We start from the raw sequence: 16604 nt of genomic DNA, 5'->3' as shown, positions 1-16604 counted from the left end.
ATATGTATGTAGTGATTTGATCACACATGCTGACTTTGATTCTGACCATCTTCCAATAACTTTTTCTTTATCACATGAATCAGTTTTAAACCCTATGAGCTCTGTTTTTAATTATAACAAGGCTAATTGGGAAAGATACAAATCTCATATTGAGAATAATTTCAATAATGAGCTTGATTTGCAAAACGAAGTGAATATTGATTCCGCTTTGGAAGCATTGAAATGTGCAATTTTTGATGTCAGTAATTATTCTGTTCCAAAGGCTCAAGTGAAATTTGATTCACCAATAATTGACGAAAATCTTCAACTTCTAATTCGTTTGAAAAATGTCCGCAGACGTCAATATCAACGTTCTCGTGACCCTGTTTTTAAAACTATTTATAGAGATTTACAGAAAGAGATTAAACATAGATTTACTCTTCTGAGAAATCAAAATTTTGAGACTAAAGTTGAAAAATTGAAACCATATTCAAAACCTTTTTGGAAGCTGTCGAAGATTCTTAAGAAACCTTCAAAGCATATTCCAGTTTTAAAAGATGGTGAACGTTTTCTTGTATCCAATGAACAAAAGGCTCAAAGACTCAGCAGTTTGAGAGTGTTCATAACTCAAATTTGAATTTTGTGAGTCCAATTGAAAATGAAGTCACACGTCAATTTGATTTAATTTCTTCCCAGAATTTTGTACCTGCAGAAATAATCGAAACTAACTTGAATGAGATTAAATCAATTATTAAAAATTTCAAAAATATGAAAGCACCTGGTGACGATGGAATCTTTAATATATTAATCAAACATCTCCCTGAAAGCACAATGGAATTTTTAGTGAAAATTTTCAATTGCTGCTTCAAAATTGCATATTTTCCCAAATTATGGAAAAATGCAAAAATTACTCCAATTTTAAAACCGGATGAACCCAGCTGAAGTTTCAAGTTATCGACCAATCAGCTTGCTTTCTTCAATAAGTAAACTGTTTGAGAGAATTATTCTTAACAGAATGATGTCACACATTAACGAAAATTCAATTTTTGCAGATGAACAGTTTGGATTTCGCCAGGGGCATTCCACTACTCATCAATTGCTCAGAGTTACTAATATGATACGAGCTAACAAATCTGAAGGTTATTCCACTGGAGCTGCTCTTTTAGACATAGAAAAAGCATTCGACAGTGTTTGGCATAAAGGTTTGATTGCGAAATTGCAAACTTTTAATTTTCCAATTTTCCTAATCAAAATTTAAAAAAAAAATCTTACTGATCGAACTCTGCAGGTTGTCTATCAGAATTCAAAATCTGATAGATTTCCTGTCAGAGTAGGTGTGCCTCAAGGTTCAGTCTTGGGTCCAGTCCTGTACAACATATTCACATCAGATCTTCCTGATTTGCCTCCAGGATGCACAAAGTCATTGTTCTGCGATGACACAAGCATTTCCGTAAAAGGAAAAAGTCTTCGTGTCATATGCAGTCGGTTGCAGAAAAGTTTAGATATTTTTTCTTCCTACTTGCAAAAGTGGAAAATCTCTCCCAATGCTTCTAAAACTCAAATGATAATTTTTCCGCATAAGCCTAGGGCTTCTTTCCTCAAGCCAAACAATAATCACGTTGTCAAGATGAATGGGGTTATTTTACGTTGGTCTGACAAGGTTAAGTACTTGGGACTTATTTATGATAAAAACTTATTTTCAAAGAGCACATTGAGAGTATACAAGCCAAGTGCATCAAATATACGAGATATTTATATCCTCTCATTAACAAGAATTCTAAACTTTGTTTAAAGAACAAACTTTTGATTTACATACAAATTTTTAGACCAGCAATGCTTTATGCTGTACCGATCTGGTCAAGTTGCTGTTCAACAAGGAAGAAAACGCTCCAAAGGATTCAGAATAAAATTCTAAAAATGATTTTTAAGCGTCCTCCTTGGTTTGGTACACTCGAACTACATAGACTTACTGGTGTTGAACCATTAGAAACTATGTCAAATAAAATTATTAACAATTTTCGACAAATATCGTTGCAATCCTCAATTGCTACGATAAGCTTTCTCTATAGCCAATAAGTTAGCAATTAAGTTAGATGTAAGTTTACTTCCCCTTTTCTGACAAGTAGGTTTAAATCCCTACGAATGATAAGTCCTAATTGCGAAAGCAAACAAATCCTAACAATTAAAATTACAAATTTCTAACAGTGTTGAGTAGTCACCATTTGTGATTGGACACACATACTCATTATTTACTAATATTTATCATAAATTCTAAGCTACTAACAAATCCCCCCCTAAAAAAAAATTAAAAAAAAACTTGGAAGGAAATGATTCTAAATTTTACTTTGAACAACTATTATGTAGCTCAACTACACGATCCAAATATTATTATCTCCGCAAATTTGAACATTGCCCAAGCCGTTTGGATTTTGAAAACAGTTTTTTCAAAGAACTTGAGGAACGTTGTGTGAGAGAAATACCTTTCGAACAGTTGATTGCAACAGATCGATGTATTATAGAGACACTTGTGAAACCAATTGATGAAATTGTATCTTATTTTTGTGAAAACTTGGAAAAGTTTATATCCCACGATCACATAAAAACTCAACAGTCGACTTACATGAGAGAAGCAAAAAATAATAAGATGGTGAAGTTGTTATAGTGTGTGATTTCTCAGAACTCTTTTCTTGAGAACCGTTCGCCCAATTGTCTTGTTGTCAAAGAATGAATTGTATACTTTTGATCAAGAATTCCAATGAACCTCTGGTTTTTGCTAGAGAACCACGGACAAATTAAGAAAAACGTGTATTTTCCTAAATTTTTATAATTTTTCGAGCTTAAATTCAAAATAACTCGAAAACCAATGCCTTTAGAATGTTAACTACCAAGAGCATTTTGATTAAAAATGACTCTCTGCATATTTTAAAATCATCAGGATATAAATATTTTGAAAAATGTTTGAATTAAAATTTTTATAAAAAAATCAATCTGCCAGAAAAAAAAATATTTTTCATTTTTCCATCCTGGACTTTTTTTTTAAAGTTGCGCTTTAACGTCAAGTTTATTTAAAAAAAAAAATCAACTTTTTTTTTTTTCAATTGAAATTTAATGTTTATTTTTAATTTTTTTTTTGGTCAAAATAAAAATTTTTTTGTACAGTGTATAATTTTTTTTTATAATGCATTTTTAATTCCCTACAACTTATTATCAGACAGTTTTTCTATACAACCAACGGTTCCTGGGCCACAATGCTTCGAATTAAACCTATGCCAAAAGGCATACGCCCCTTTAGAATGTAACTCATGGGCATAAAAAATCTCTCCATCTGTGAAAAATGCTCAGTTTGCTAAGCCCAAAACGTGTGCAAAGTATCATTCAAATCAAAAATGGTCGATTAAATTTTCGCGTATTTCCAGGTCATTTGAAATGATTTTGATCTAATACCTTACTTTTGGCGATTTTTGAACTCAAATGCTACAGGAAAAACGAGAAAACTTTAAAATATGATTCAAAAAAACCGTTCGTTTTTTTCATCGATATTTTTCGTGAAACTTTGACCGCTTTCAGGCACGTGTTCCCTATGTCCGATCGGGCTGAAATTTTGCATGGGGACTTTTTTAGAAAAGACGAAACTATTGAGCTCTACCGCTAAACGCTATTCGAAGGTCAATTTTTTTTCATACATCTCGTTGGCACTCTAATAAATAGTGTGGAAATGCACTAAGACATTCTTAGAAATGAAGCTGGTGTCACCAAATTGGTTATAGTTTTAAATAAATGGTTCTGAAAAACATAGCACATGCTGTACTCACATGGTTTTATTTTGTATCACGAAATGCATTTAATATGAAAAATTCTAACTGAAAATATGTGAAAACAAAAATTTAGTGCAAGTTTGAATGACCCAACTTAAAACTATTTATTCATTTAGGTTCATTTCGTGTTAAACCAGATTTATTTCGATGTGGCTAACTTTATTTAGCTAATAGTATCACCTTGAAAACCGAGTAGAGTTGATTAAGGAATCAGCTTGTATTTCTTATACGTTCTGATCAAATCTGTACTTCATTTTGTCATTTAGTTTTTTTGATTATCGGCTACATATCACCAATGTAACAAGACTTTTTATGCGTAGATTTGAAGATATTCTCATTGGCCAACTTACCCCATAACCAACTAGCCCCGCTCTACCCTACATTTGATAGTGACAGTTCGTATCCATCAAACCGAAAGTCGCCTCGGTTGATTCTTTCGATGGAAAGTGCTTATAAAAATATATAAATACGCTTCGAAATACTTTATTGGAAAGTCATGTATTATAAACTTTTACGCAAATACTTTCGATGCCATTGAAAAATCATCTGAAAACCACATTTCATAAACTAGAAATATTTTATAATTGATTCGTAAAGCACGTTTGCATCACACTAGTTTTGTTGCATATTTTAAGTCTCAATCAATTAGTGTCCAATAGCACACTTTATTGACATTTGAACTATTTGAAACCTGCACGTACACACCTTCATGGAAAAGTTTCACTATTCTCGTTGGATAATGAGATCGGGTATCTCACATAAATTTTCTCTAGAACTGGCTTCCAATTTATATCAACAAGCTCAAAATGATAGTTCTGTAATAATAAAGATAATAAAACATTCAGTTCTTCTTGCTAACTGAAAGAAGGTGTTACATTTCCGCAAACTGAACTTAGATTGTGAAAATCTAGCGCCCCTAAACTTGGAACGCCTTTGCATTTGAGCTAATGTAAATCAACATAACTTTTTTGAAAATATTGTATATGTGACTAACATGCAATTGTTTATTCACAACATCTCGTAAAAAGTAATAGCATATTAGTTTTGATCAATTAGTTTTGATTTATAGTATTGAATAGTGATAAAAAGCACAACTACTTTTAAAGACATCGACTACTTCTACTAATAGCTGCTGGAGAAAAGGTGTTCGAATAAATTTCACTAAATTTAACGCTCAAATATACAATAGCCAAATAATTGCATTTGTTCCAGATTTTCCTTTTGCAATTATTTTTTTTCTCTAGCATCAATACATGAGCAACGCGGGTGAGAGGCAATGCAAACGCGTGGTGAGGCAAAGCCCCACATAGGTTGAAGGTAATAACGACTCTGTATAACGTGTCAAAAACGGGTACGGGACTCGAGGCATATGGACGCTACCCGAATAAAGTTGGACAGCAAAATGATAACATGATGTGATGCCTAGTTATCAAGTAAGCTAAATCCTATAACTCGATTTCCTATATTTAGATAACAGAAGAAAACTAAATGATTTAAAAAATGCCAAGATTTGTTATTCAGATGCCCTAAAAGCTGTTATCTTAATTTGCTCGGGTAGGCATATGGATGTTAGGCATAGTATGCTAGGCATACAGACGCGAGGCATAATGGATGTGAGGCATAATGGATACGAGGCATACTGCCAAAAGGCATAATGGACGCGAGGCCGAATGGACGCGAGGCCGAATGGACGTGAGGCCGAATGGACGCAAGGCCGAATGGACGCGAGGCCGAATGAACGCGAGGCCGAATGCGATTTTGTACGATCGCATGAAATCCAATTATGAAGTTCAGGTGTTAATATATTCCTAAAGAGTTTAAGTTGGGTATAATACTTTTCTTGAAATCATGCGGCGAAGACGCATAATCGAGGGCGAGGAAACGAGGCGGCACTAAGCCGCTGTGTTTTACGCAGTCCAAGCCGGCCGCCGACCCGCCGTCGGAAGCAACGGCCTCTCGCACTCAAACGACTGATCTACTGGTTTGCTAGGTCTACTCAAACAGAGTTTTCTTCCCTTAGTTAAGTCCGAACGAGCGGCAGCGAGTAAGGACAGCATTCGCTCGAACAGCGAGTCGGCCGAAGGCCGCGAGTGTATTGCTTTTCAAATGACACTTTGAAGCGAAATACATGTTATTGAAAGAGGGGTGTGATGACGATGACGATAATAACATATTCCGCTCACTTCCCCTTGGCCTTGTGTCCATTCGGCCTCGTGTCCATTCGGCCTCGCGTCCATTCGGCCTCGCGTCCATTCGGCCTCGCGTCTATTCGGCCTCGCGTCCATTCGGCCTCGCGTCCATTCGGCCTCGTGTCCATTCGGCCTCGCGTCCATTCGGCCTCGCGTCCATTCGGCCTCGCGTCCATTCGGCCTCGCGTCAATTCGGCCTCGCGTCCATTCGGCCTCACGTCCTTTCGGCCTCGCGTCCATATGCCTCGTGTCCTTTCGGCCTCGCGTCCATATGCCTCGTGTCCGTATGCCTGCCGTCCATTATGCCTAGCGTACCATGCCTCGCGTCCGTATGCCTCGCGTCTGTATGCTTAACGGGGTGTCATCTTACTGATGAGATTTCACAAACGTAAATGGAAAAGGCGTAAAAAGCCTTTGATTAGTCATTGAGTCATTTGCGAAAAAAACGAAAACATGGTAATGCTTTGTAATAGTGTTGTCCTGCTGACGGAGAAAACTTAAAAAATGGGATACAAACGAATGGATTTTATGCTACTTTTAGCCGTATGTTGTTGCAGTGTGGTCGCCATTTTCGATTCGTTGAAAAATTTGTTGAGAAATAAATATTTTATTTAGAATGTGATTTCCCCCCACATACTGGGGCAATGATGACAAGAACAGGTCTTGGTGTTATCCTGTCTAACACAATTCACCTTTTTAGATTGTTAGAGAGCCTACTCAGCTTTTAACGCTCCATAATGGCGGAGGCTTTGATGTAAGTTCGTGATAAATTACCCACCCTTCTGACAACTCCGCTTACGTCAATTTGAAGTCTTCATGAATTTTGTCAAAAGAAAAATATATTTGGCAACATTTGTGTTGCCAATTCTTCAGAAATCCCGAAACTGACGTAAGCAGAGAGGTTCGCATATTCACAACCGCCATTATGGTGCGTAAAAAGCTGGATACATAGGGAGAAGACATGGCGCTCACCGTTATGGTGAATGGCACACCAAAACGAATAATGGTCATGCAAAATCATACAGCACGTTCGTTTTGGTCACATTCACTCTCTATGTATAGGCTCCCTAAGAGCTTGTGTGAGACTATTATAGACCATCTCACCGAAACTCGTAAGGGAACATGCATAAATGACGTAGCTTTTTGGGTTTTTTTGACTCATCCTCCCCTATCGTAGTATTTCGTCACAAAGTTGCAGACCCCTCTAGATAATGACGTAGCTTTCTCACGGTGTCTCTGGTAGAAGAAACTTATCCGAAAAAATTAGGATCGCTCTTATACTCATCATTCGAAAGCTCAAGGTGACCCCTCTGATATGCTACTAAAATTGAAATGTTCTATCGGCGGGTCCAGAACATTTTTTTTCAGACATTTTTTTTTGTAATTGAAAAGCTGGTTGAATGGGACTTATGTATACTTATCAAGGAATTTAGGTGCTGGGAGCCCGATCAGATAGTGATGAAACCTTCAAGTTTTGTTTTTTTCATATAATAAAACAATGTTTGGCATAATCTTAGATTTTTTGAAAAGGGTAAAGTGGGGTAAAAAAGACTCGAAAATTGTGAGTGTACAAACTGCTGAAAAGACAAAAAAAAACTATAACTAATCGATTTCTCTGAAAATTGATATACAATGTCGGTTTTTGAAAGTTGCTGTCGAGGTTACATAATTAGATATTTGCATTTTTCTTCAAAAACATAGTGATTTTTGGAGTTTTTTGTCAGAACTAGTTTCTACAATTAAACAATACGTTTTATAAATCAACTCAAGAGTTTTTATTTGACGTATTCAAAAAGTTCACCGTTTCAAAATAAATCGATTTTTTATAACAAGGTTTGGGCCATCATTTGAACCTGTTACACAAGGAGCGCAACTCCATTTTGTACCTACATTTAAAATGCTGGCTATAGCAGGCTATAGCTCTATAACATCCCAGTCTCAAATTGGTTTAAAAAATTGACCTCCAAAAAAAATCTCGGGTTCGGGTCTGGCTCGGGTTTCACAGCTTCGGGTTCGGGTCGGGTTCGGGTTTCTCAAAAATAAAATTTTCGGGTTCGGGTTTGGTCGGAAAAAAAGTTTCGGGTCGGGTTCGGGTTTCAACCGAAAAACAAAATTCGAGTACGGGTTTGAAAAAAGCCAAACTCGACCATCTCTGGTACAATGGTTCAGTAAGCATACCGAATTGCAGAAAAATCGATGCATTCTACTCAAAGTTACAGTAACATTATGATTTTAGCAGCACCTGGACATTAGAGTTCAAAATGCCATTTCACCAGGCCGGATTTAAGTGGGGAGGGCAAATGTCCCGGGCCTTTCGACACCAGGGGTCCCCTGGTTCTAGACCAGACGTGAATACAGGTTGGAGACCTTTTCACTCCACTAACACTTTTCCCAAAAAACTTATATGTACAAATTATTTCATGAATGAACAAACCCTGGAAATTTAAGCTCGATTGGGGGACATCGATACAAAACGTAGTTGCGCTCCTGACACAATGGGTTTAAATAATGTTTTAAAACATGTATGAATAATGAAATTTTCGCGGTCGTTACTAAAACGGCGCAGTTTTTAATAACATCAAATGAAAGCACTTGAGTTGCTCTATAAAACGTATAGCTTAGATGCAGGGTCCAGTTTTGTTGACAAGCAAAAGAGAAGTGTAATAATCACCATTTTTTGAAGAAAAATGCAAAATAATGAAACCACAACAGCAACTCTTAACAACCGGCATTTTATATTTTTTTATGGGATTTTAAGAAATCAATCATCAATCAAAATCAATGTATTCAAAGTCACAACATTTTATTTGTTTTCAGCTGATTTTCGACTCCAAATTTTCAAGGGTCATTTTTACCCCTCTTAACCCTTTTCAGAAAATCTGATATTATGTAAAGCTTTGTTTTGTTTTATAAATAAAAATAACCCTGAATATTTCAGTACGATCATATTATTTATTTCCATTTCACTAGTTTTTCAATTACAAATATATGTTCGAAAACAAATTGTTCTAGACCCCCCTATAGAACATTTCAATTTTGGTAGGATATTAAAGGGGACAGCTCAAGCTTTTGAATGACGAGTATTAGAGCGATACTATTTTTTTTGGATAAGTTCTTCAACCAGAGACACCGTGTTCTAACAACCCTCCCCCATGACAATTTTTCTTTTGCAAATTTTGTTAACAAGAACATACTTTGTATCATTAATGAACAAGAAAAGACAATAAAGTATTAAAAATGTCCCTAAACAGACAAAACAGTAACAAAAAAAAAAATAATTGAAACAAATCTAATTTTTTTGAAGTAGAATACTTCTCTCAGGAAGTTCGGCTACATAGGGATGTGAAATGAAAATCTAAAACCGAAAAAAGTGAAAAATATGTCCAATTTCAAATGCTAATAAATCGGTTATTATTCGATGGATTTCCTTCGTTCTCGCAGCAATAGATTGGAAAATCTTCTAAGATTCTTCCCAAAATAAGATAATTGTTATTTAATTATTCACCAGTGGTGGGCACCGCTAATCGAAAATTTAGCGACGCTAATCGCTAAGCCGCTAACTGGAAAATTTAGCTCGATAATCGCTAAACGCTAAACGCTAAACCCAAATTAGCGGAACTTTCGCTAATCGCTAATCGCTAACTTTTTAATATGTAAATAGTCATATCGCTATATTTATTGCTCGTGTTTTGTAAGATTTGGACCACTTTGATCTTTTTTTTTGGTTAAACAAACGAAAACAATTTCTTTTTAAAGCTAAGTATTTACAAAAGAGGTTCACGAAACGGTATTCATATTTGATTTTGTAAAAACAAGAATAACAAAAGTTATCTAGCTTGCATTGAATATAGATACTCTTAGGAATGTTTTCATAAAAATTCAATTATTATCTGAATCGAAAAAGTAGAACCAAAGTTGTCATAATTTCAAGCGCATTGCAATTTACCAAAGTTCTTGGTGTGCCGAAAATTTAATCTAGACCTTGTGCTTGTTCTTCAAAATGCTCCTGTGGCTTGTACGATAACTGGAACCCCATTCTAGGGTAAAAAAACTGACAAAAGTAACTTTCGCAATAAAGTATGTTCATCTTTTGAAGCAATTTACGTACGCCTTCAGCAATTCACAGTTTTTCAAAATATTTCTATTGTCGCTTCTCTACAAAATTTAGCGAATTAGCGATTAGCGTTTCGAAGGCCAAAATTTTAGCGACGCTAACAGTTTCGCTAACCAGCTCAAAAATTAGCGAAATCGCTGAATCGCTAACTAAATTTTAGCGTCGCTAATTAGCGAATTAGCGAATTAGCGGAATGGTGCCCACCACTGTTATTCACACTATTTTACTATTGAAAATAGTCAAGCCTTGTCAAAACGAAAAATTCGACCTCTGATTGGTAGTTATATGCTTGCTTCCCAAGCACGGTCGACAGGATCATACACCTTGCAATTGAAAACATGCTATTTGGCCTATATAAGAGCCTCTTTCAGCCGGAGCCGCTCATAATAGTTCTAGACAGCGTCAACTGCAGTCGTCCTTCCTTAGCAGCAGCACTAGCCCTGTTGTTGGTCACCACGTCTCAGGAGCAGCGCGGTTCTTCTCAGCGTGCCTCGCCAGACTGCCATTATTCCCCCACTGTTGGGGCAGCATAAAGATCGTCATCACCAAATCCAATTTTGAACAGCAAAATGCCTTTTTTCAAGGCAAATAAGCAAGTCATTGAAAGTTAATAATTTTTGACAACGTAAGCAAGCATTCTGTGCGGATTCTAGCAGTTACATCTGTCGCGGCCGTCTAGTTTACTGAATTTGAAATAGCTTCCACAGTTTTTTTTCGAACGTTGTAGTGTATGGTATAACTGGAAATAATTAAGTCACACATATTTTTCAAGTTAGGTATATCATTCCACAACATTCGAAACAATTATTATTTCAGAGCGGATATTGCACGCTATCTGACTTGAATGAAATAATGCAATAATTGAATGAAAATTGCAATTGCAGCGATCGGCCTTTTTCAAAGCTACTTAATGTATTTCGAAGAGCATATTGAATGGTTATCAATAAACTGCAACTGAGGTTTAATGCTGCTGCAAATGAATAGCAGTCAGCACGTTCTGCTCACGATGCTGAGTCTATTTTAGAAAATTCACAACCCTTCATGAACAAGGGTGTAACGTCTTGTAGAAGACGGTTAAAGTTTAACATCACAGCAGCTCATGTCTACCATCGGCAATATCAAACACGCAATAATCTGCTTCCATGCGACACGGGAACGAGAACATTTTCTTCAATCATGCTGCGCAACACGACACAAAACATGTTATTTTGTTGCTTCAATGAGAGTGCTATCGGTCCGGCTCGACAGAATGTCCACAAGAAATCATTTTTGTACATCCGTGCTACGAAACTGAGGAAAAAATTTTGAAACTGAAAAAAGAGGTGGAGCTTATCAAATGATCGCTTATCATTCCACCACGTACGAAAAATAATTCATTCCTATTTTCATCCCTATATAAGAGCCTGTTTTAGTCGAAGCCGCTCATAATAGTTCTGAACAGCGACAACAGCAGTCTTCCCTTAGCAGCAGCGGGAGCAGTGCAGTGGGTACCATCGATAGCGGATAGCGGCCACAACTGTGGCATGGCTGCGCATAAGCGTAGCAGTTTCAGCGGATCTCAGCATCGATAGCAGCTCGTCAACGATCATACCATGTTGAAAACACCGGTTCTCGTCCGATAGCAGCTGGGCCAGCAGATTCAGGTACAGCGGATACCAATGGCAGCGTATAGCGGCCACAACTGTGGCATGGCTACGGATAGCGTTGCAGTTGCTCAGCAGTTGGGCCAGCGTATAGCGGCCACAACTGTGGCATGGCTATGCATAGCGTAGCTGTTGCAGCCGGTATATCAGCATCGATAGTAGCAGGGTCAGCTGATGCAACGACACTCCCTTCACTAAAATGCTGTTTCAGTGTGGTAGCGGGAAGCATCAGCAGCAGGCTTGCATGAAGTGAATACATCAGCCAGCAACTTTCTCTAAGGCCTCTGCCATAGTAGACGCGAATAGCGGCGCGAACCGATTTGCTCGGCCGTAGGTTAATGTACAGCTCTACTGATGGCTGTACATTAACCTACAGCCGAGCGAATCGGTTCGCGTAATGGGAAAGTTCTATCATTTTGTTCAGAAGAATATTATTGTCGGTAATATTACAGAGATGCGATAGCGTAAATCCGATTCTGAATTGAACAATTGTTCTTTTGACACTTATTTTTTGCAGAGGTTATAGCTTTCGGTACCAATAGCAGTTTAGTGACAGCCTCAGCGGTAGATGCAGATGCAGCCGGTACTTCCCTGAGGCCGATGTGGAAGTAAAAGGAAGCAGCACGGCGAAACAGTTCGGGTTATGCTTAGACGCGCGTCATTTTTCGCTGTTGAATTCCCCACATGAAACGACGCCCTTTCGTATGATAGCGGCGGTATTAGCGGTAGATGCATTTGCCAACACTTCCTCCAGTAAAGCCGTGTCTAGTTTTCAATGTGAAAACACCTTTCTTATTGTGTTTGACCGAGCGCCTTAGTCCTCACTGTCAAGGTAACACAGAGATGTCAGATAAACACTACATCCTATGATAAATTGAACAATTGTCCTTATAAGGACAACAAATGAATTAATGAAGATTTAATTTGAAGTAGAATACTTCTCTCAGGAAGTTTGGCTACATAGGGATGTGAAATGAAAATCTTAAACTGAAAAATATGAGCAAAATTTCAAATGCTAATAAATCGGTTAGTTTTCGATGGATTTTCTTCGTTTTTGCAGCAATCGATTAGAAAATCTAAGATTTCTACCAAATGCATTAAATTGCAATTTTATCATTCGAACTATTGTACTATTGAAAATTCTTAAGCCTTGTCAAAACACGAAATTCGACCTCTGATTGGTCGTTATACCGCACTTTCCCAAGCACGGCCGGCAGAGTTATGGACCTAGTAAATTGGGAATGCATCATTTGGCCTATATAAGAGCTTCATCAGATAATAAACAGACATTTCATCGGATATTAAATTGAACAACTGAAATTTGAAGAACACAAATGATTATTTGAAGTATTAATATTTTCTCGTTTTGCGCTATAATCCAAATTTAATTATCTTCATCTACATGCGTACTCTGACTATTATTACGTGTTTGCGTCGCTTAGTGTTTGGCTACGGTCATGCAGAACGCAAATAACGGCGCGATGCGATTCGGCAAGACGAAATGTGTTGAAATGTAAAGCTCTACTTCGCCTTAAAAAGAGCTGTACATTTCACCACGGTAAAACGAATCGCATCGCGCCGTCATTCGCGTTCTGCATAACCGTAGCCTTTGCTCCGTTCCCGTTTAATGATGTCGTATTAAATGTGCATATTACAATTCGGCAGCACTTCAACTTCTCATTTGCACAAAATTTAAAAATATTCAATGAACTTCATTCAAAATATCAAACAAAAAGAAATTACAATACTGCCAATGAATGGTCAACGTTTATTTACTAGAAAAAATGACTGACACGCAAGCAGCCGGGTTATCTTTCTTGTAAAAGTATTCTACTTCAACCTTGCGGTCGTGGCTTTGCATACAACCTTCCTGTGATTTTGAACCATATGTTCAATCATAACGAAATTTAAAAGTTGAGGGTTCTGGGGACAGCCCAATCATTTGAAACCAGTTTTATTGAAATTGGTTTTATGGTTTCTGAGATATTGATGTTTCGTGATTTTTACATTTTGATACATAACCTCTAAACTAAAAATCCGATTACAATCAAATTCAATAGCAACCTATGGCGCAATAGACCTTTCATTTGCAATTAATTTTTTGAAAATCGGTCCAGCCATCTCTGAGAAAAGTGAGTGAGAAAAAAAAGTTGCACATACACACACACATACACACATACACACATACATACATACATACAGAAAATGCTCAGTTCGTCGAAAGAAGTCGAGTGGTATATGACTTTATGAGGCAACTAGAGGTGAGGCAACTAGACCTGGTGTTATGAGGCAACTAGACCTTTCATTTGACACTAATTTTGTGGAAATCGGTTCAACCATCTCTGAGAAAAGTGAGTGAGGCCAAGTAGTCTTCGGAATATGTTTCTTTTCATAGCTGAATTTCACATTTTTTAACATAACAGGCAAAGTAATCCGTTTGCAAAAAAATCGATAGAGTCTTATGGGACAACAAGACTTCCATATGACACTGATTTTATGAAAATCGGTCCAGCCATCTCTGAGAAACATGAGTGAGATTAAATAGCCTCCACACGTTCAATCTTCACAAAATTCAAAAGTTAAGGGTTTTTTAGGCAGCCCGTTCATTTGAAACCATTTTTGTTCAAATCGGTTGTGTAGTTTTTGAGATATTGATGTTTCGTGATTTTCATATTTTGATACATAACTTCTAAACTATGAATCAGATTACAATAAAATTCAATAGAGTCTTATAGGGCAACTAGACCTTTCGTTTTCACAATTAATTTCATTGAAATCACGAAATTCGGCCCTTTTGATACACGACACTAGGCCCTTTCGAGCACTTTTATACCTTTGCTTTTTGCAGGATTGCTATACCTTTCTAGGGGAAAGGCAAAAAGTGAAATGATAGACATGTATTTTTATTTCAACTTCAAACCTGAGCAAGGCCGCAAACATTGAAATAGTACAATATCAAATTTAAATGATGTTGAGGCCACATATTTTGATCGTAGCTATAGTTTTAAACAGTCTGCGCGTTACGTTTCTCTCTATAACTTTCAAACCACATGTTTTTTTTAAATATTATGTTTAAGGGTTTAAAAGCCCATTAATTTGAATTCAACTATGTTCATAGCTTCTGAGATATAAGAGCGATTTTTACATTCTGACGCAGCGCCAAAACTAAAAGTTTGATTACAATTCGAAATTCAATAGCAACCTAAGCGGCAAATAGACCCTCCATTTGACACCAAGATAGAAAGAATCGGTCAGATTATCTCTGAGAAAAGTGAGTGCGAAAAAAAGGTGTACATACACACATACACACGTACACACGTACACACCCACACACAAACATATACACCCATACATGCATACATGCAGAAAATGCTCGATTCGTTGAACTGAGTCAAGTAGTATATGACATTCGGCCATTTGGATCACTTTTCTACCTTTTAATTTGCCAGTGATCGTTAGGCAAAAGTCAATATTTTTACTTTCATCATGTGATTCCACATTTTTATAAACAAGGGACAAAATTACAATCCGATTACAATGAAATTCAATAGCAACCTATGGGGCAACTAGACCTTTCATTTGACACTAATTTTGTGAAAATCGATTCAGCCATCTCTGAGAATAATAAACAGACATTTCATCGGATATTAAATTGAACAACTGAAATTTGAAGAACACAAATGAATATTTGAAGTATTAATATTTTCTCGTTTTGCGCTATAATCCAAATTTAATTGTCTTCATCTACATGCGTACTCTGACTATTATTACGTGTTTGCGTCGCTTAGTGTTTGGCTACGGTCATGCAGAACGCAAATAACGGCGCGATGCGATTCGGCAAGACGAAATGTGTTGAAATGTAAAGCTCTACTTCGCCTTAAAAAGAGCTGTACATTTCACCACGGTAAAACGAATCGCATCGCGCCGTCATTCGCGTTCTGCATAACCGTAGCCTTTGCTCCGTTCCCGTTTAATGATGTCGTATTAAATGTGCATATTACAATTCGGCAGCACTTCAACTTCTCATTTGCACAAAATTTAAAAATATTCAATGAACTTCATTCAAAATATCAAACAAAAAGAAATTACAATACTGCCAATCAGACCTTTGAATCGTCACCTTCATGAGTGAATCTTCAAGCGACGATGATGCAATATGACTTCGACTTCGGCCCGATTGAATACCTGCTTCGTTTCACACCGATCCTTCTCTCACAGTTAACACAAAAATCGTCTTTCTCTCGGTACGCTACGTTGCATTGCTTCCCTGCGTGTTGTTGGTATTCGTCACTTCGGAATGAACTGTTCGAATTTTGGGTTCAAGACGGCAGCGACACAAAAAATGTCGAGCACATTGCTCGGCGCTTGATGCTTCCGAATTCACTTTCAACTGCATGACGACGATAAACCGAAGCAAGGTGTTGTAGGTATTGTTGCGCTGAAGGCAAGCGAATTTCATACAATAGCAAAGTGAGGTAGGTATCTGGATATAGGCATGACTCATGAAGACTTTTATAAGGAAATTGAAATTAATACGGACATTGTTCAGATGAAACCTTAAATTATGATACAAATTCGGATCAAGATTGAAACTGATTTTTAAAATACGTAAGCTTGTTGCACATTCTATGAGTTTTCTAAATTGTTGGATAATTTCATTTAAATGCATTTCAATTAAAAGATACCTTATACAAATTTCTAAAACTCTTATACCAATGTATTTTTAATAGTTTAAACTATGAAAAGCTTCTGCAAAGATACGTTGTCAAGTGTATTAGGAATCGTATTTTCAATATATGTTTTTGTCAAGTACGGCGAATTTAGAAAATTTAGTTTTAGCTTGAAAGGCTGATCATCAAACTTC

At 36.9% G+C, this 16604-nt stretch overlaps 1 protein-coding gene across 21 annotated transcripts in view; it reads left to right on the top strand.

The window, feature by feature from the left end:
- The window catches only part of LOC129717835 (uncharacterized), an 879733-nt gene that overhangs the window by 175280 nt on the left and 687849 nt on the right, over positions 1-16604 (top strand). The window contains exon 3 of one of the 21 annotated variants that reach the window (XR_008726753.1): positions 5039-5181. The exons of the other annotated variants lie outside the window; for them this stretch is intronic. The gene's annotated coding sequence lies outside the window, so the exon portion shown is untranslated. Of the gene's footprint in view, positions 1-5038; positions 5182-16604 lie in introns of those variants that run through there. 21 annotated transcript variants of the gene reach the window in all.

The sequence above is a fragment of the Wyeomyia smithii genome, chromosome 1 (assembly GCF_029784165.1).
Source record: "Wyeomyia smithii strain HCP4-BCI-WySm-NY-G18 chromosome 1, ASM2978416v1, whole genome shotgun sequence".
In the NCBI taxonomy this organism is placed as follows: domain Eukaryota; kingdom Metazoa; phylum Arthropoda; class Insecta; order Diptera; family Culicidae; genus Wyeomyia; species Wyeomyia smithii.
The sequence above is the reverse complement of the archived record's forward strand: the minus strand, read 5'-3'. Positions and strand labels throughout refer to the sequence as shown.